Genomic DNA, 20,000 nt, shown 5'->3' with positions numbered 1-20,000 from the left:
GAGGTAGAGGGGAGGGGAATGGAAGTGGGGGTGCGGCAGGAGAGGAGACGGTAGAAGATAGAAAGACCACTGAACTGCCTGCAGTGAGAGAGAGGCCCAAAGACTCGGCCTCATCGTGGGAGATCCCAATGATCCGAAATGCCTTGGTTTCCACAGTGTGAAGCCGAGAACCATGAGAGGTGGGAGCACGAGCCCAGAGGGCAGAGCAATAATCCATCAGGCTGCAGACGAAAGCTTTGTAAGTGGTCAGGAGCTCAGGTGGGCCGAGGAAGAACTTTGCACGACAGAGGATTTGAACTTTGCACGACAGAACTTTGCCCAGTCGGCGATTGGCTTTGGAGACAAGCTTGGAAATGTGGCTTTTCCAGGAAAGATCCTGGCAGATAGTGAGACCCAGAAGCTTGATGAAAGGACTTCATCAAGAGGATTGTTGAGATTGTAGATTGGGGGTGGAGTTCCAGACAGTTTTCGTGAGGTGGAGTGACGAAGTGAGAGATTTGTCTGGATTGAAAGACATGTTCCACGTGTTGGACCAGTTTGTGATTTTATCCAGATCTGCAGAGAGCGAAAAGGCTGCTGCTTGCCGGTCTAAGGGATGGCAGATGGAACGGCAGAGGGTGGACTCATCAGCAAAGAGCTAAAGAGGATTTTCCAGAGTCAGATATATCATTGATGAAAACCAGAAGTACAGTGCCCAGAACACTGCCTTGAGGAACTCCAGCCTGGACAGAAAGAGGGGATGAAAGAACTCCATTTAGGGCCACACGTTGACTGCAACAGGAGAGGAAATCTGCGAGCCATGAGTGGAGATGGCCTTGGATTCCATCGGAACAGAGTTTGATGAGCAGGGTAGGCTGCCAGACAGTGTCAAAAGCATTTGATATGTCTCGGGATATGGTTTTGATTTAATGTCTGTCATTGAGGACATCCATCCATTGTTGGGAGAGCAGAAGCAGCATATCCAGGGTAGAGTGACCTGGTCTGAAAGCAAATTGATGATCGGAAATGAAGCCATTGGAGAAGAGGAAGGATTTAATCTCTGAAGTGATGATAGATTCCATAACCTTGCTGATAATTGGGAGAAGGCTGATTGGTCTGGAGTTGCAGGGATCTATTTTCGCACCTTTTTATGCAGGGCAGTGATGTTTGCTGATTTCCAAAAGTTCAAACCCCATAAAACCGTTAAATTAACACCAGGTGAGGTTGACTCAGCCTGTTCGTCCTTCAGATGTCGGCAGAACGAGTACCAACGTGCTGGTAACGGGGGGCATTGCATCAGCAGCACAGCTGCGCTCGAGAAAATGCCAACAGCCACAGGCCAAATTTCGAACAAATAATTAAATCATACCCAGACTTGCTCTGCTTTGGTTGGATATATAATTGTTGTGCATACAATGATCGTTTTATTCCATTTAATAAATATTACTAATTTACAATTTACAGTGAGGACCCTCAGGGGAGTGGGGGGGGGGCGAGAGAGAACGCGGGACAGGGGTGGGGGGCGAGGGAGAACGCGGGACAGGGGCGGGGTCGAGGGAGAACGCGGGACAGGGGCGGGGGGCGAGGGAGAACGCGGGACAGGGGCGGGGGCGAGGGAGAACGCGGGACAGGGGAGGGGGAGAGAGAACGCGGGACAGGGGAGGGGGAGAGAGAACGCGGGACAGGGGAGGGGGAGAGAGAACGCGGGACAGGGGTGGGGTGGAGAGAGAACGCGGGACAGGGGTGGGGGGAGAGAGAACGCGGGACAGGGGTGGGGGGAGAGAGAACGCGGGACAGGGGTGGGGGGAGAGAGAACGCGGGACAGGGGTGGGGGAGAGAACGCGGGACAGGGGTGGGGGGAGAGAACGCGGGACAGGGGTGGGGGGAGAGAACGCGGGACAGGGGTGGGGGAGAGAACGCGGGACAGGGTGGGGGGAGAGAGAACGCGGGACAGGGGTGGGGGGGAGAGAGAACGCGGGACAGGGGTGGGGGGAGAGAGAACGCGGGACGGGGGAGAAAACGCGAAACAGGAGTGGGGGGGAGAGAACGCAAAACAGGGGTGGGGGAGAGAACGTGGGACAGGGGTGGGAGAGAGAACGCGGGACAGGGGCGGGGGTGAGGGGGAGAGAGAACGCGGGACAGGGGTGGGGGGGAGAGAGGGAGAGACAGGGGTGGGGGGAGAGAGAGGGAGAGAGAGAGAGAGAGAGAGAGAGAGAGAGAGAGAGAGAGAGAGAGAGAGAGAGAGAGAGAGAGAGAGAGAGAGAGAGAGAGAGAGAGAGAGAGAGAGACAGAGACAGAGACAGAGACAGAGACAGAGACAGAGACAGAGACAGAGACAGAGACAGAGACAGAGACAGAGACAGAGACAGAGAGAGAGAGAGAGAGAGAGAGAGAGAGAGAGAGAGAGAGAGAGAGAGAAAAAAAAAAAAAAAAAAAAAAAAAAAAAACACACAAGGGTGGGGGAGTCTGGTGTTGGCTCAGTGGTTAGGGTGGTGGCTTGGGGTCCTTGGGGCCTGAGTTCAAGCCCTGTCGGTCGCTGAATTAATACATCAGGGGATTGACTCAGCCTGTCATCATTCCGAGGTCGTCGAAATAAGTACCAGTTCCAGTGTGTGTACTAGTCGAGGGGCACTGCATCACGGACACAGTCGCGCTTCAAGAAATGATAGCTGCCATACGACCACCAGGGGTGGGGGAAGAGGGACAGGAGAGAGAGAGAGAGGGAGAAGGGCTGCGGGGGGAGGGGGGAGAGAGAGAAAGGGAGAAAGAGAGGGACAGGGTGAGGAGAGGGAAGGGACGGTGGCGTGAGGGAAGGGGAAGGGAAGAAGGCAGCGTGATGGGGAGAGGAATGGAAGAAGGCAGCGTGAGGGGGGGAGGGAAGAAGGCAGTGTGAGGGGAGGGGAATGGAAGAAGGCAGCGTGAGGGGAGGGGAAGGGAAGAAGGCAGCATGAGAGGAGGGGAAGGGAAGAAGGCAGCGCGAGGGGAGGGGAATTGAAGAAGGCAGCCTGAGGGGAGGGGAAGAAGGCAGCATGAGGGGAAGGGAAGACAGCAGTGTGTGTGGATGGGAAGGCTGAAAAGTAAGGCAGTGCAAGGGGAGGGTAGGCAGCGTACCAGGGCATTACCGGGGCAATAAAACACACCCAAACTGCAACATTTTATTGAGATGAATTGCAGAATTGGTCTCAGTAGCAGTTCTGATTGCTTGAAAAAAGATGTCATTTGTCAAATTCACATATTGTTTGATACCCCTTCCTGTCCTTGACCTCTGGAGAGTTGTATGGTGGTGGAAGGGGTTTGGAAGTAGAATAGCATGAGGGGAGGCAAGAGGAGGGAAGGGAAGGCAGCGTGAGGGGAGGTGAAGAAGGCAGTGCAAGGAGAAGGAATGCAGCATATGTGCAAGGGAAGGAAGTATGAGAGAGGGGAGGCAGCAAACCATGGCATGACCGGGGTGATAAAAAGCACCCAAACAGCAACGTTTTCTTTTTCATTACCATGTTCCATATAAAACCGGATGGGACCATTATCAATTTAAAACCCATGCTTTCTATCTGGCAAAGGCCTGCTTGCATACATGACCCACCCCCATAAGTGGTCCTCCAACTTCCCTGCATGCAGGTGCACACACATCCGACGGAGAGTCATTTGTACTGATTTGTACCACGTCCGTCCGTATGTGCTGTCTTTGTACCTCTTAATTTTCAGCAACTGTGGACTATTAATATATTGCAGCAACTCTTAGTATATTTATATTAATATTTTGTCATGAAAGCAGATCACACAACTGGTAAAAAGCAAACTGCGGATGTAATTGCTGAAAAAAATGACCCCCTGTGAGCTGTATCGTCATGGCTTGCAAAAGCACGTTACAGAACACGGTGTTGCGCTCAATGCAGTTCCACTTTCTGCATATTCCTTCATCTTTTCTTCACTAAATATAATCGTCTGAATATTAGAAAAAAATAATCTTAATGCTTTGTTTCAACAAATACACTTAGTTAGAAAAATCGCTAATTTGTTAATATTTTGACATTTAGTCCACGAGATGTGATTCTCAAATCTCATGTAATATTTCGATTATCTATATATTACTGAAACTCTCATCTTGTATGTATGTATGTATGTATGTATGTATGTATGTATATATGTATGTATGTATGCACGTATGTTCCCGAAATACAGCCAAAACGGTACAAGATAGCGCAAAAATTTTCGGCCCACCTTACCTACCATTCTCCTGCGGTGTGCAGTATCAAGTTTCGTTCAAATCGGGCAATGAAAAATTTGTTTAAAAATCAATTCCCGATTCCGTCAAGTACTCTTCGGGAGAATTTTATCAATGCTAACAACCTCAGCGGTATAGTTCGATGGAGCTATCTTTTTTTTCTTGAAATTATTTATTTAAAAATCTCAAACATTTAGTATAGACAAAGAACGATTTATTTTTAAGCATAAAATAAACATCGCCATTTTGATCTAACACTTCCGTATTTATTAATAAATAAATTTGTGCTGAGAAGATTACGCACGATAATTTCTTCGACTTTCTTTTCTCTGATTTTTTTTTTTCACATTGACGCGCAATATCAAGTTTCGTTCAAATCGGGCAACCAAAACAATTATTTAAAAATCAATTCCCGATTCACTCAAGTACTCTTCGGGATTATTTGATCACTGCAAACAACCTTAGCGGTATAGTTCGCTGGAGCTATCTTTTTTTTCTTTTCTTTTTTGAAATGATTGTTTTTGATCAACCGCTGTCACAACTGGTCCCAACCCAACGGATTCAAGGGTCGTCTGGTATACTTTAATTGGTACATGAGAGTAGATCGTGTTTCCAAGGCAAGGTATATTTGAATAGGCCGAATTAAGACCTCTGGTCGGTGAATTGGGGCTGACCAAGGATAAACCTTTCATGGCGGTTAGCCATTAATCATCTTTAAAAGGGGTGTTTTAATTTACCCAAACACCCAATTTTCATTCATACATTTCCTTGAAGTTCCAGTGGTATGCGATGTTTGGGGCCCCTCGGTTTCATGATTTTGGAGTTATGGAGGATGCATGCATGCACGCACACATACACATTTATTAGTATAGATACTGCAGATAGATTATGAATGTAGACTTTTCAAATTCCTTTATTTTCAATAACCCATGATTCTGCATCGACTGGGAAGAGCACAGGTCAATGGCCTTTGGGTGACCTTTCTTTGATGATGACACTTCCTCATTGAAAGACTATATTCCTCAAGGTGTGTTTTCCTTGGGTGTTGATGCTGCCTGGGTGATGTATCTCCCTTCGGTGAAGATCTTCCTTGAGTAGTGCTTCGAGGAAGTCGTTGAGCTCTCTCATGCCTCTGAGGATATTAATGCGCTGATTGGCATGTACATTTTCCCAGATGCCATCATTATATTATTATGAATTGATGATTGGCAATGGATGCAGAGCTTTGTTGCTTTTTATGCTTGGTCTTTAATTGGATCACGAATTTAGAATGTCAATCTTTTTTCCTTTCATCGTCTCCATTTTGATCCATTGGTGGGTCTCTGTTTCATCAGCATTTTGCTTTGCAAATGCTGAGTTGACGACTGTGCCAATGGAATTAGCCTTTGCTCTTGCTATGCAAGCTCAACATTGAAATAGTATTATATAAAAAGCATTTGTTACTTTCACGGTGTTAGATTTATTAGATCCAACAAATGAGCTGCAGGATAGCTCGGTGTTTGCCTCCGAGTCATGTAGCTTTGTGTTATCATCCCAGTAGGGTCGTTTCATGTCCATAGACTCATGAATCACCACATGTAGTGAATCAGGCGAGTTTATTCTCATCACCCCCAAGCTCCTGACACGCATGCACGTAGCACCCAAAACCCCCACAATAACCACGTGATCAGCTTGGATTCAAAACAGTTTGCTGAAGCATGCATGATGAAATACAACAGGTCGAACTGGACTCTAAAGCGGCTATATTATTTCAGCAAAGTGGTGTTCTGTACCATGAAGCACACCGTACTACATCATGGATGGTGAGAGACCAGTGTCGTCTCATTTGTCTGCAATCTTAATGGAAGTAAACATCCCGTGGTATTCTTTAACCAGTTTATAACTTCAGGTTTGACATGGCCATCCAAATCCTGAGTATAAAATTGGATGTGGAGGTGGTGCAGCCATCAGAGACAAAGTATTAAACCTCCCCAATTCAGACCCATGACATTTTAACCTTTTCTCACCGAACCATCTTATTTTCTAGTTTCTGTGTTTCCTCTCCTTCTCCATTTCCTGTTTGTTTATTCCCTTGAATTTTGGCCCACAGTCAGTTCTACCTTACTCATCCATGAGCCTTGCTCTTGTAAAAAGAAGAAAAAAATGGCAGTTTTCCTGGGATTGTATTGTTTAACCCACACAAAGCCAATGTCTCTACTTTGCATGTTGTGAATGCACTAAACCGATGTCACACAATGGACGTTCTCAATAACTCAACTGCACTTCATTAACATTTAAATCTAACTCCTTACAGTGCATGTTCGCTCATTCCAGTGATTTTCTTTCTCGAGAGGAATGGAAAGGAAAGATCGTGGTGTGGTCCAAATGCCGAGAGACAAATGTGGTGGAACTGCAGCGGGGTGGCCAAGCATGTGTGCGCCCATTAAAAAGATCTTTTCGAAGGATCTAGTCCAGAGGTGAGTGCTGTACCATCATTTAGTCACAATTTTTTGTGTCAAAACGAAATGTTATGTACATAAAGGTCGTGGGTGATCTGCTCTAGACGAGCGTGTCCCCTCCAATGGCATTGCTTTGATGGTCGCACGGAAACAACGCTCTAAGGGGAAAGTAGTGACAGAGATTTACTGGAATTGCCTAATTAAACAATAAAAAGCTAACTTGCACCAATGCAGTTATATTTCAGGTTCACTGGCTCTTTGAGTAACAGCATATCCATTAACCAAGCAAAATGACAAAATACTCCCTGCCAGAACAGGCACCCATGATAACTTTGCTTCCCTTACGTGTTATGCATTGATATTCTTCCTCCGTATATCCGTACGTCTCCTTCTTGCTTTGCAGGTGACTTTTCACCTGTGGTCTTTTCCTTTTGAGAACCTTTTTGAAGTGCACCAATTGATACCTGAACCTTTTGGTGCCTGGTCCTGAATAGAGAGAGATACTGTATCAATGAAATGTTTTCTTTTTTGCATTTATCATATACATATTCATAAAAAATTTTTTATATATATATGTGTGTGTGTATGTGTGTATATATATATATATATATATATATATATATATATATATATATATATATATATATATATATATATATATATATATATATATATATATATATATATATATATATATATATCTACATGTATATTTGAATATAAGTATAATATAAAAATATATACATATATGTATATATGTGTCATATACGTATGTAATGTATATATGTATTTTTGTATAGTATATTTATTGTTGTGGCTACGGGTACCGAGACACCAGCTTGCCACTCGGGGATTAATCCCCGGTTGTGCTCGGAAGAGCCAGACCTGGGGCCACTGCTCACAATTAACGTTGTGGCACGGTGGGTTGTTTTGGAACCATGAACACCACCCAGCTAACCATGAGTTCCAGTGTCCAGCATCTAATTATGCCGTTTAACTAGAGGTCACGTGGTTACCTGAGCGGGGAGCGTGCCCTCGGCAAAGCACCAATGTTATCTCGATTACATTTTCATTACAACGGCCGAGCGTTTTAACCGCTGGTGCATGCCGACTATTTTTGGTCAAATCTGTGGTAATTACCTCCCAGTCTATCGAGATTCGGACGATGCTAGACCAATGGAAGGAAAGGACAAACACGGACAGGTGGGACATCAACAAATGATTTTTTAATTATAAAATAAATAAATAAAAAGGAACTTTTTATTTTCTGATGTAAATAATGAATAAATTTCAAAGCAAAATCAATCAAAATTCCAAGAAAGAGACAGGAGGGCAAGTCCAGCAGCTGGCAATCATCCCGACAGTGGATGGTGTGAAGGGGTCTTCATCTATCCTAACTAATCAATATTGTTACACTTTTAAACTGTCCCCGAGGTTATACCCTGTCAAGAGTCCTTTGTTAAACTATGGGGTTCTAAAAACCCAAATTCCCATCGCCTACGTGTTGGTGCTCTTACAATATTGGGCCTTGCCCACCAAATTTTCTTTCTGTGCCATCGCACCATTTCGTGGCTGGATAGTGTGGCTCCACTCACAGGTCTGCCCACCTGCATACTCACTGTGAGCACCCCCGGGTTGCTGGAGCTGCCTCCGAGCTTGCCTGCTCCTCACCCTAACATGGGGGGATGCCCTCATTGGCACTCCCCCCTCGATGCCCACTTGGCATTTTGGTGCCCCGGGTCCCGCTGCTCTGCACCCAGTCCCATTGAACACTACACTGGCACACCAGGCCCCTCTCCTTGGGTACCTGCGTCCACGAATACACTAATGGCCACCTGGACCTACCTATGGCCTCACCTGGCCGACGAGCCCCCAGCGCCCGGGGTGCCTGCTTCATCCGAACACTACACTCACAAGCCACACCCCCAGCCGGTCAATTATCTCCTGCACCCTACACACAAAAATGTTTTTTTTTTTTACTTTCCACAATCAGCACCAACCGCATAACGACATCCATGTGTAAATTTACCTCATCCCCCTATCTAACTTTAAACTAACCCCCGGGTTTCCTTGGGTGGGCTCCACTCCCCCCATTCAATCCTTCACACCAAGCATTTTGTAACTCGCACTCATACCGGCCATTGATCTGCCCTCACACTCATAATTTGTCCACCACACACAAACACATTTCCACTCATCTATACAGCATTACCTAACTAATTTCCCCTAACTAACTTGTGCACCCTCGTCTTCCCTTATACTATGCACACTCCCAGTTAACTCTATTGCTAAGCTACGTCCCCACTTCACGTTCCATGTCTGTCCATGTCTTTAATCCATTTCTAAATTCAAACCTAAATTTCCCCCAAATCGTGTTTCTGGGCCCCATGGAGGACTGCTCATGCCCCCATGAGGCCAGTCTATCTAAAGCTAAACCCTTCCCTTAACTGATACTCCTTTTCCCCGAGCAAGGATGTTCGCTACATCCAGGCTGGGCTTCATGTACTCGTGGCAAGGCTCGGCGGATCACCACCAGGGTGGTGATCGATAGCGCACTCGTCCCTTCAGTTTGTCTGATACATGAGGGCATAACGTCGCCCCGTCACTGTCACTTACCCCTATGTTAATGAGCCCTCTGTATCCGCGACGGTGCTCAGTCATATGTCTGTTGCAAGCCAATTTGTGTTTGAATTCTTGCCACTGAGAATTGGGTTTTCCCACTGGGAACCAAGCCATGCTCGCCATGCCCCTTGCTCATGCCGTGAGTACCATGCATATTGCACACCTGGTCCCCGTGGGAAAAGAATTGCAGCCAAATCCATTCTGTTTCGCCGTCCGTGCTCCAGTGATTTATCTGTCACAGAGCATTTACACGCCGGCCCCTCGGAAACCATTATCACATCGCACCACTGTCCATGCTTGGGCGGTTGGAAAAGTCCATACCGCGCACAGTCCTGTACCTCGTTCGCAAAGTCCCATGGAGCCGGCATGGTTTCCAAAACAACTCTGTCCCGTTCAGGAGGCTTGCCCCCCCAGTCCGCTACACTAACCACTCCTCCCGTCTGGGTCGGTGCATGTCCTGCGCTCTTACATTCGCTCATACACTCCATGCTCGCACATTCCGATTCACTCGCTCTCGGCACACTTTCAATTACATTCACACTCCACACATTGGGCACTCCAAGAAACCCCGGGTCCTTCATTCCCCCCAAGCTCGACACACACCCAATTGCATCATGTACGTGCCCGATCTCGCCATGACTCACCTTCGTTACTCACCTCCTCCAATCCTTCGAACACTCTGTCACACTGCAAATATAACACGTCCAATCCGTCCATGCATTCAATAATCTCTTCCTTTACTCCATACCACTACCTGTTTCTACCTGTTTTGTTTTAATTTCAATAATCTCGATGTTTACCTCATCCACCTCCTCTTTAACCATCGTTAATTTCTGATGCGCCCCTTGTATTTCCTCCTCTAACGTCACCTTTGTTGTTTCTATTTGTGTTTCCTTTTCCCGTTCCTTTGTTCCCATTGTCTGTGTCACCTCCTCCACTCTCTTTGTCAGTTTCTCTTGTGCCGTTTTACATTAGTTTTTAATTGCCGTCATCTCTCTTGTTTCCTTCTTGGTGACCCTTAACTCCTTTATCGCCCCTGTGTTCTTATCCATTTGTTCCTTCAACTCATTCTGTCTGATCGTCAGTCCTTCTCCCTCCTTCGTTATCTTCCCAATCTTTCCCATCAGTCTGGCCTCGCTCTCCCTCATCTCTTCCCGGACACCGATCCTACACTCCCTTACCTCCTCTCGCACCGCCGCCATTTCTCTGCCCATCGCTTCACTCACCTCCCTTTTTATTTCATCGCCCATCACGTCCATTTTTCTGCTGTTTTCGTACATTTTTCTGCTCATCGCTTCCATTCTCCTGTTTTTTGGATTATCGTATTTGTGTGTGCCTTGTTTCCTTCCATTATCCTGTCCATTTTTCTGTTGTTTTCTTTGCTCGACATTATCATTTGTGCCATGAATTGCCTCATGAACAACATCACGCCATTCTCGGGCTGCACTGGTGGCGCTAACCCGGCGTTCTGCACTATCGGTGCTGCATTTTCCAGAGACCGAGGGTGGGGGTTATTTTCCATCTCTCCCAATGCTTCCTCTTCACCCTCCATTGTGACTTCATGCGGGTCCTGGGTCAATTCCGTATCCATATTTACATCATCTACATGGCCCACCGGGACCTGCCCGTGTTGGTCCGCCATTGTTCGTCCCAATAAATTTAACCAAAATTTGGTCTAATCGCTCTGAATTTCGAGGTGCGTAAAGCGCACCACAGGTCGACTACCTGACACCAAATTATTGATCAAGGGGTTCGAAAAATCTCCCACTCCCGACACCAGTTGTTGCGGCCACGGGTACCGAGACACCAACCAGCTTGTCACTCAGGGGGATTAATCCCCGGTTGTCCTTGGAAGAGACGGACTTGGGGCCACTGCTCACAGCCTTGCCGTGCACCCTCTCGTGAACAGCCTTGAACGCCAGTTGATGTCTGGGAGGGCACGGAGATCGTCTGTCGCGGGTTTAGATCCTCGTGCTGCGGCACGGGCAGTTCCTCACACTTCACGAAACTGGTGACGTTCAGTGACCCACATGGTCCATCGGTGACTGACCCGCGCCTCACTTGTTGGTGACCGACCCGTGCCTCACTCGTTGTCGGCGCTGCTCACACCACACGCACACCACACGCTCACTTGCTCAAGCACTGGGAAGGATGAATTGTCTCGTTGTTGGCGCTGGTCAGATACTGACGTGCGCACCACACGCTCGCTTGCTCTCTTGCGGGCTTGCACACTTTTTTTTTGTCTGTTCTTTTTTTTTTTCGTTTTTTTTCCAATTTTATTTTTCCAATCCGTTTTATATCTGCGGCCGTCTCGGCGGGTGCAGTCCACCCCAAGCTCACCCAGCCCCACTTACGCACAGTTACCATGACAACCCGTGCGCTCTCAAAAAAGGCGGGCGTCGGCGCTCGCGAAAGAACGTTGCTGAGGAAAAATAAGGCCTGTGTCAGAGCTCGCGAAAGAACGTTGCTGAGGAAAAATAAGGGCGGGCGTCAGAGCTCGCGAAAGAAATGCGTGTAAATGTTTCTGTCGTAAAGAAAAAAGCTTCCCCTAAGAAAGGGAATCTATTCTATAACCTTCTCAATGCATCAAAGTTAGAATCCCACCAGACATGGGGATGGGTCTATCCTAGACGTGCATTGAGGGAAATAACTGTCTGAGGACCTAAATGTTTGGATGCATTAGTCGGATCAGATTCTGAAATCCATAACAATACGATATGTATATATATATATATATATATATATATATATATATATATATATATATATATATATATATATATATATATTGTTGCGAATTCGCACCCGCCGGCATGCGAGCGGCCACGTAACTCGAATCGCGGCACGTCGCCCACCGGACGGACAATTCTGTCGTGACCCTCTCGGACTAACGCCGGGAACTAGTCACGGGTGGGCCTTTCGGCCTCACCACGATCGTGCCAATCGGCCCCCCGCGTGGGATAGGGTTGTTCGCCAAATTCGACCTACCTAAGTACCCACACGGAGGGTAGACCGGGCGATCGCACCTCGCTGCAGGTCGACTCCGGACACGGGCCACTTAAAGCGACCCGTTCCGTACTATCGGGATAACCGAGCGGTGTTATCGTCGACCTCGACGGTTCCGATTAATTATCGGGCGTTTTAAGCCCACTACCAACCCTTTACGTGAAGTAAGATGAAGATTCAATTAAAGAAAAGACGAAGCGAAACGGGAAAAACAGTTCAACATGAGGCACATTTATTCCGCGGCACACGGAAAGCACACATATACAATTACAACAATTATGCACCAAAAGCAATTGCAACAAAAGAAACACAACAATGCAGATCTACTACCGACTACGCGAGCACACGGCAACACTTACACAGTTTTACTTTACAGACGGCGCCGACAACACATATACTCAAAAGCAAAAGAAAAGGGCCACCCTCAACGACAAGGGGACAGACGGGGCCTGTGGGCGCGAGACCGGGTGGAGCCTACCCGTCTTGTGATGAGCCGCAAATGTGGCGGCGGTGCCCCGACTCCGCGCTCCTCCGCGGGTTTCGTTGGCACTGCTTGGAATGGGGTGGGAACGGGGCCCCCTTTCCGCACTATCTCAGCGCGGGGGGGGGGGGGGAAGGGGGGAATTGTTGATGCTCTGGGGAAAGAGGATAGCTGGCTTGCTTGGGTCCCGCGACGAGCGACTCCACTGCGACCTCGACCGCGCTCCCGGCTTCCCCTCACTGCAGCTCCCCGACAGACTCTGAACCCCGACGGACTGACTCTCCTCCAGACCCGTCTTGACTGCTGCTGCCACACTCTGCCGCTGCCACACTTCTCCAACTCGCCTTGACTCTTCTCCAACTCCCTTGACCGAAAAACTCTCTGCCGCTGCCACACTTCTCCAACTCGCCCGAGCCCAAAAAAAACTGACTAAATTCGCCCCGCGCTCGGCGCTTTATAGTACGGCAGGAGAACCCATATACAAATTTCTGGATCAGAACGAGCTCGGGGGTGGAGCCACGCTCGCCCATTGGACGGAGAAAAAGGGGCGTGAATCTCCCCTGATCCTCGAATTTGCATATATCGATTCTACTCCGACACGCCTGGAGGCGGGGCCAAATCGCCCTGCGCCTGCTGATTGGACGGATCAGAATTGGGCGTGTATCATTCCTGATCCGACTTCTCCACGGAAAGGCCGCTTTTTGCACCCGCGGCTCGGCGCGCGTCCCGCACGAGGCCAGGACAGCCTGACGCTCGGTACCCCCAAGCGGTGCGGGAATGGCCCCAGAAGGAGAGGCGAAGGTGGTGGAGGGTCGAAAGTGGCGGTCCCTGGCCACGGTGACGCTTGGAATGGCGGTGATGCGATGGTTGCGGGATGGTGTGCTGCGAAGGTAAAGGTCATGGCTGTTGGCGTTGTTGTTGTTGTGAAGCGGCGTTGCGGTTGGTGGTTGTTGTGTGATGGCGGTTGAGACGTCGTTGGTTCAAAATAAAGATAGAACAGAAAAACGGCTATCTTAAAGGGTCGCAGCCCGAATGAATCACATTTATTCTCTCGAAACAACGGGTTTGGGACTAACTACACATGTACTTACAGAGATATCTCACCTACGGGACCTGAATGGTGGATTGCGAATTTCCTCAACCGTAACAATATATATATATATATATATATATATATATATATATATATATATATATATATATATATATATATATATATATATATATATATATATATAAATATATATATATATTTAAAAATATATATATTTTTAAATATATATATTTAAAAATTGAAAACTTCTGTTATCTGGATATGGATTTGGAACTTCACCAAAATCTAATCAGTTCATCATTGTCACACACCTAACCTGGCCACCAACTTTCATCTGAATCCGTCCACAACTTTTTGAGATATCCTGCACACAAAAAGACAAAAAAACAGACAAACAAACAACATGATGTCGTGCAGAGCACGATACTTGCAAAATTCATGAAACAAATTTGACCTCAAAAATAATTGGCTGATTGAATTCAATGACCTGAAATATAAATCCTCTTCAAATTTCAAGTCAATCAGATGAAATTTGAGTATTTTATAAATCTCACCTAAGTTGTACTTTGGCCTATTTTGACCTTTTGACCTCAAAAAACAATTGGCTTCTTCCTTATGACAAACTCGACCATGTGGTGAAGTTTCGTGAAGATTGGTTTAAAAATGTGACCTGTAGGCGACAAACAGACAGAAGAACAAAATCAACTGACCAATATACTTTAAAAATCTTCGATTTTGCAACTAACAAACAAACAGGAAGGGGAAAAAAACATAACCTCCTTCAGCTTCGGTGGTTGAGGCAAATACGGATAAGCTGACACAATGTACTGAAGAAAATTTAATGGCCCCTTTCATTGATACCAACTCAATAAACATGTATTCCATTACAAGTCATTGTGTGTGTCTTTCTCCTGTTATTTAATGATTAAAATAGGGTTTACGTGCATTGTGGGTCTTTAGATGTGTTTTTCACCAAATTTGAAAAAAATGGCTCTTATTATTTGGCTTTCCGACCATTGGAAGCTGTCTAATATGTCTGAAGGGTGTCAGGCGTCGAAATGGTGCTATGGTCTTAAGGGGCTCTTTTGTCCTCGGGGTCTTTTGGGTCCTTGGTAACTTTTGGGTCTTCAGAGTCTTTTGGGGACTTTTGGGTCTCTTCTAAGGGGCAGATCTGGATGGGTAGCACAACCCCACGAGACGTGTGTGTGTGTGTGTGTGTGTGTGTGTGTGTGTGTGTGTGTGTGTGTGTGTGTGTGTGTGTGTGTGTGTGTGTGTTTGTGTGTGTGTGTACGTGAGTGTGACTGTGTTTGTGTGTGTGTGTGTGTGTGTGTGTGTGTGTGTGATTGTGTAACTCCGCAACCATGAAACCTTGCAGCCTGAAACTTTGCATGTATACTAAGGGAACTCCAAGGAAGTGAATGAGTGAAATTTGGGTGTTTGGACTAATTAAAACACCCCTTTTGAAGATAATCACGGCCTTATTTAATTATATCCTTTCTCCTCTCCACGAAGTACACTGTGGGATCTTTAACGTTCACCAATAATGCCACCAGATGGGACGTCCAGGTTAACGTCCAGGCACATAAATTGATGAATCACCCTGCCTGTGAAACCACCAGGATTTTATAGCTGGGCCGAGATTCAAACCTCGGCTCGACAGCTTCGAGGTGAGTGTGCATAGCTCAAGGCCATCCTTCCAGCCCGCATGATGCAGCATATATAAACGATATTTGTTCATGCATTGGGACAGCAACAATTATGCACTGTTTTTCATTTGCAACCGTTTGTTTCATATATAATTGGGTGTCACTGTCAGAAACACGACACCAAACGTGACATTGGGTGGAACATCAATTTTTGTACACAAAGGCTCGGCTTAGAGAATAACAAGATGAACAGAGGGTAGAATATAAGACGTTACAGTGTGCCAGTGGGCCAACATATCAATGTAACAAGGGGATGAATGAGCAAGAGAGAAGTTGGAAGGAATAGCCAACTTGCAAGTAGATTGTGAGAGGTAAAAGGGGTTAATGAAGACAGAACATACCATGAGTAGGGATGGTGGTGGTGTATTGGATATATACAGTCCTGGAAGCAAGATTGGGATTGACCAGAATGAGTAAGCTGGTTCTGGATTTTCGGAGTGGGAGAAAATGGGAATGAGTGAGTATAGGTGAGCAGTGAACCTGGATTTGAAGAGTGTCACGAGGAGAGAGTTGCTGGAGGAATATGTGAGATCTGTACTTGTAGACCGAGTGGGAAAGATGGATTTAAGATGAGTAGGAGCAATATCTTAGGAGAGGTGGTTGAAAACAGCCCACTAACCTGTCTGAATTGAGAAAGCAGCAAGCCCTGTGTTTCTGCTTCTGTGTGCGAGATGATAATTATGTTGAGAGCTTTGGATTACACAGAATCCAGGAAAGACTGGCATAGAGTTGGGGGGAACCAGCCCCGAGCAGAGAGCAGTACTCAACAGGCAAATTCTTTGTGGGCTGTGAGTTCAGATTTACCAAGGAATGACTCGGCACGATAAAGGATTTCTGTTGTACCGCTGGCTTTGGGTGCCGGCTTTGATATATAGTCTGCTCAGGAGAGGTCATAGTGGATGGAGACACCCAGAAATTTGAGAGACTGAAACATTCTCGCGGTAGATCATGGAAATGGATAGTTGGGCTCATTTGATGATCCTTCTGGAGAGACAGGGTGAGTGAGAATGTGAGATTTGCTTACATTAAAAGACAATTTCGAAGAGTCAGAACAGAATCTGATCCTCTGCAGGTGAGAAGAGGGAAATCACTGCTGCTGGCCTGTCACCGGGATGTGCAATTGTATGGTATGATGTCGAGTCATCTGTGAAGATGGAAATAGGGTTTCCAGAGCATTGGAGAGGTTATTCCTCTTTCAGGATAAATTGCAGGTTGAATTGTTGGTTGTACTTGGTTCACTCTGGTCGTCATATAGCGTTCCGGGACATACCAAAGTTGTTTGATTGTGTTTAAGCCATGGGTGGCACTGGGTTGATCACTGCAGGTTTTCATAATTATTGTCCTCAAAAAATTCCGCACATACAGAGCAGTATGGCAAGATGTGATGTCATGCTTCACCGCTGTATTTCATCAAAGGTGGCCATGCCTTGTTCAAAATGACACAAGGCACCATTATAAAGTGTATTCTGCTTCACTTCCGCCAACTAATGCCAAGAGATGGAGATGGGATGTCCAATTTGACATCCATCCAAGGGATGAGGGACAGCACACACATCGATAAAACGCACTGTCATTAGAACACCAGTTTATATCTGGGTCAGGATTCGAACCCAGGCTCGACAGCTTTGAGGCGAGCAAGCGTACTTCTCGACCATTCTGCCAGATATATGTATGTATGTATGTACAGTAGGGAGAACAAGTATTTGATACACTGCCGATTTTGCAGGTTTCCCACTTACAAAGCACGTAGAGGTCTGTAATTTTTATCATAGGTACACTTCAACTGTGAAAGACGGAATCTAAAACAAAAATCCTGAAAATCACATTGTATGATTTTTAAATAATTAATTTGCATTTTGTTGCATGAAATAAGTATTTGATCACCAACCAACCAGGAAGAATTCTGGCTCTCACAGACCTGTTAGTTTTGTCTAATAGAAGCCTTCCCATTCTCCACTCATTTCCTGTATTAACTGCACCTGTTTGAACTCGTTATCTGCATAAAAGACAGCTGTCCACACTCAATCAATCAGACTCCAACCTATCCACAATGGGCAAGACCAGAGAGCTGTCTCAGGACATCAGGGACAAAACTGTAGACTTGCACAAGGCTGGGATGGGCTTCAGGACAATAGGCAAGCAGCTTGGTGAGAAGGCAACAACTGTTGGCGCAATTATTAGAAAATGGAAGAAGTTCAAGATAACAGTCAATCTCCCTCGGTCTGGAGCTCCATGCAAGATCTCACCTCGTGGATCTTCAATGATCATGAGAAAGGTGAGGGATCAGCCCAGAACGACATGGCAGGACCTGGTCAATGACCTGAAGAGAGCTGGGACCACAATATCAAAGAAAACCATCAGTAACACACTACGCCGTCATGGATTAAAATCCTGCAGCGCACGCAAGGTCCCTCTGCTCAAGCCAGCGCATGTCCAGGCCCGTCTGAAGTTTGCCAATGACCATCTGGATGATCCAGCGGAGGAATGGGAGAAGGTTATGTGGTCTGATGAGACCAAAATAGAGCTTTTTGGTTTAAACTCCACTCGCCGTGTTTGGAGGAAGAAGAAGGATGAGTACAACCCCAAGAACACCATCCCAACCATGAAGCATGGAGGTGGAAACATCATTCTTTGGGGATGCTTTTCTGCAAAGGGGACAGGACGACTGCATCATATTGATGGGAGGATGGATAGGGCCATGTATCGCGAGATCTTGGCAAACAACCTCCTTCCCTCAACAAGAGCATTGAAGATGGGGCGTGGCTGGGTCTTCCAGCATGACGACGACCCGAAACTCACAGCCAGGGCAACTAAGGAGTGGCTCCATAAGAAGCATCTCAAGGTCCTGGAGTGGCCTAGCCAGTCTCCAGACCTTAACCCAATGGAAATCTTTGGAGGGGGCTGAAAGTCTGTGTTGCCCAGCGACAGCCCCAAAACCTGCAGGATCTGGAGAAGATCTGTATGGAGGAGTGGGCCAAAATCCCTGCTGCAGTCTGTGCAAATCTGGTTAAGAACTACAGGAAATGTCTGATCTCTGTAATTGCAAACAAAGGTTTCTGTACCAAATATTAAGTTCTGTTTTTCTGATGTATCAAATACTTATTTCATGCAATAAAATGCAAATTAATCATTTAAAAATCATACAATGTGATTTTCAGGATTTTTGTTTTAGATTCCGTCTTTCACAGTTGAAGTGTACCTATGATAAAAATTACAGACCTCGACGTGCTTTGTAAGTGGGAAAACCTGCAAAATCGGCAGTGTATCAAATACTTGTTCTCCCCACTGTATGTATGTATATATGTATATGTATGTATATATGTATATATATATGTATATATATGTATATATGTATATATATATATATATATGTATATATATATGTATATATATACACATACATACATACATACATACATACATACATACATACAGTATATCTTGTGGACATTCATAAGCGAATGAAAGATTTCTCCCCCGAAATAGAACTCCTCAAGAAATACAAGGTGGCCATGCCTTGTTCCTTTATCGTGCCGAGTCCTTTATCCTTTATCGGATAAAGGATTGATTATCGGATAAAGATAAAGGATAAAGAAATCCTTTATCGTGCCGAGTCATTCCTTGGTAAATCTGAACTCGCAGCCCACAAAGAATTTGCCTGTTGAGTACTACAAGGAACTTTGATGCAGGAAGAAGCCATTTGGCCCATCACGTCTGCACATTTATGCCAATGTCGAAGTACTCCTCTATCCTCAGTGCTTCAAGGTACCTATGGAAATCCAGTTTAAACCTATGTGTTGTTTCTGCTGCAATTACCTTTCCAGGGAGACCATTCCATGCATTAACTACTCTGATCGTGAGACCCCTACTTATAGTTATCCTCACTCACCTCTTCCTTGCTCTCAAACTATGGCCCCTGGTCCTGTTGCTGTCTGTTCCACTGAAAAAAAACTCTTCTGCACTTATTTTTGTCTATACCTTTCATTATCTTAAACATTTCCATGAGATCTCTTCATAATCACCTCCTTTCTCATGTATAACGTCCTGTCTCCTTCAGCCGCTCCTCAAGGTCGAGTCTAGTTCGGCCCAGAATCAATCTTAGATGCTTTACGCTGAACCGCTTTGAAGGCAGCTACGTCTTTCCTCAGATGTGCTGACCAAAACTGAATGCAATATTCCAGATGAGGCCTCACTAAATTTCTGTACAGTCAACACTACCTGGTTTGATTTATAATCTATCTCCTTATGAATACAACATATAACTCGATTATCCTTACCGAGAGTTGCACAATTGTGTCTGCACTTCTCCCCTGATCTGGACAAACCAAGGAAGTCGAATTTTGGTCAAAATTGAGTTGGACCTCTTTGAGGACTTACTTTGTTTTTCCTCTTCATTTATTCCAATAAAAGTGAACAAAACGCTTCTGCTTTAGTATAGTAGATTTCATTCTGGCAAAACTGAGAAAGTTGGCTAACAGAAGCTATCTGATTA

At 45.9% G+C, this 20,000-nt stretch overlaps 1 protein-coding gene and 1 long non-coding RNA gene across 3 annotated transcripts in view; one reads left to right on the top strand and one right to left on the bottom strand.

Annotated features, from left to right (window-relative positions):
- LOC147025797 (uncharacterized) overlaps positions 1 to 20,000 on the top strand; it is a 94,559-nt gene that overhangs the window by 47,555 nt on the left and 27,004 nt on the right. Inside the window, exon 6 of one of the 2 annotated variants that reach the window (XR_015058012.1) lies at positions 6,534 to 6,657. The gene's annotated coding sequence lies outside the window, so the exon portion shown is untranslated. Of the gene's footprint in view, positions 1 to 6,514; positions 6,658 to 20,000 lie in introns of both variants that reach the window. The other variant, XR_015058011.1, reaches the window with a different exon arrangement.
- LOC147025798 (uncharacterized) lies at positions 6,613 to 11,970 on the bottom strand. The gene is made up of 3 exons (XR_015058013.1): positions 9,906 to 11,970; positions 8,497 to 8,590; positions 6,613 to 7,125 (listed from the first exon to the last, which is right to left on the bottom strand). It is a non-coding gene; the product is annotated as an uncharacterized LOC147025798 (long non-coding RNA).

This window comes from Eptatretus burgeri, chromosome 5 (assembly GCF_056783735.1).
Source record: "Eptatretus burgeri isolate ZD-2024b chromosome 5, Ebu_testis_v1, whole genome shotgun sequence".
In the NCBI taxonomy this organism is placed as follows: Eukaryota; Metazoa; Chordata; class Myxini; order Myxiniformes; family Myxinidae; genus Eptatretus; species Eptatretus burgeri.
Note: the sequence above shows the minus strand (reverse complement) of the source record. Positions and strands in the feature narration are given on the sequence as shown.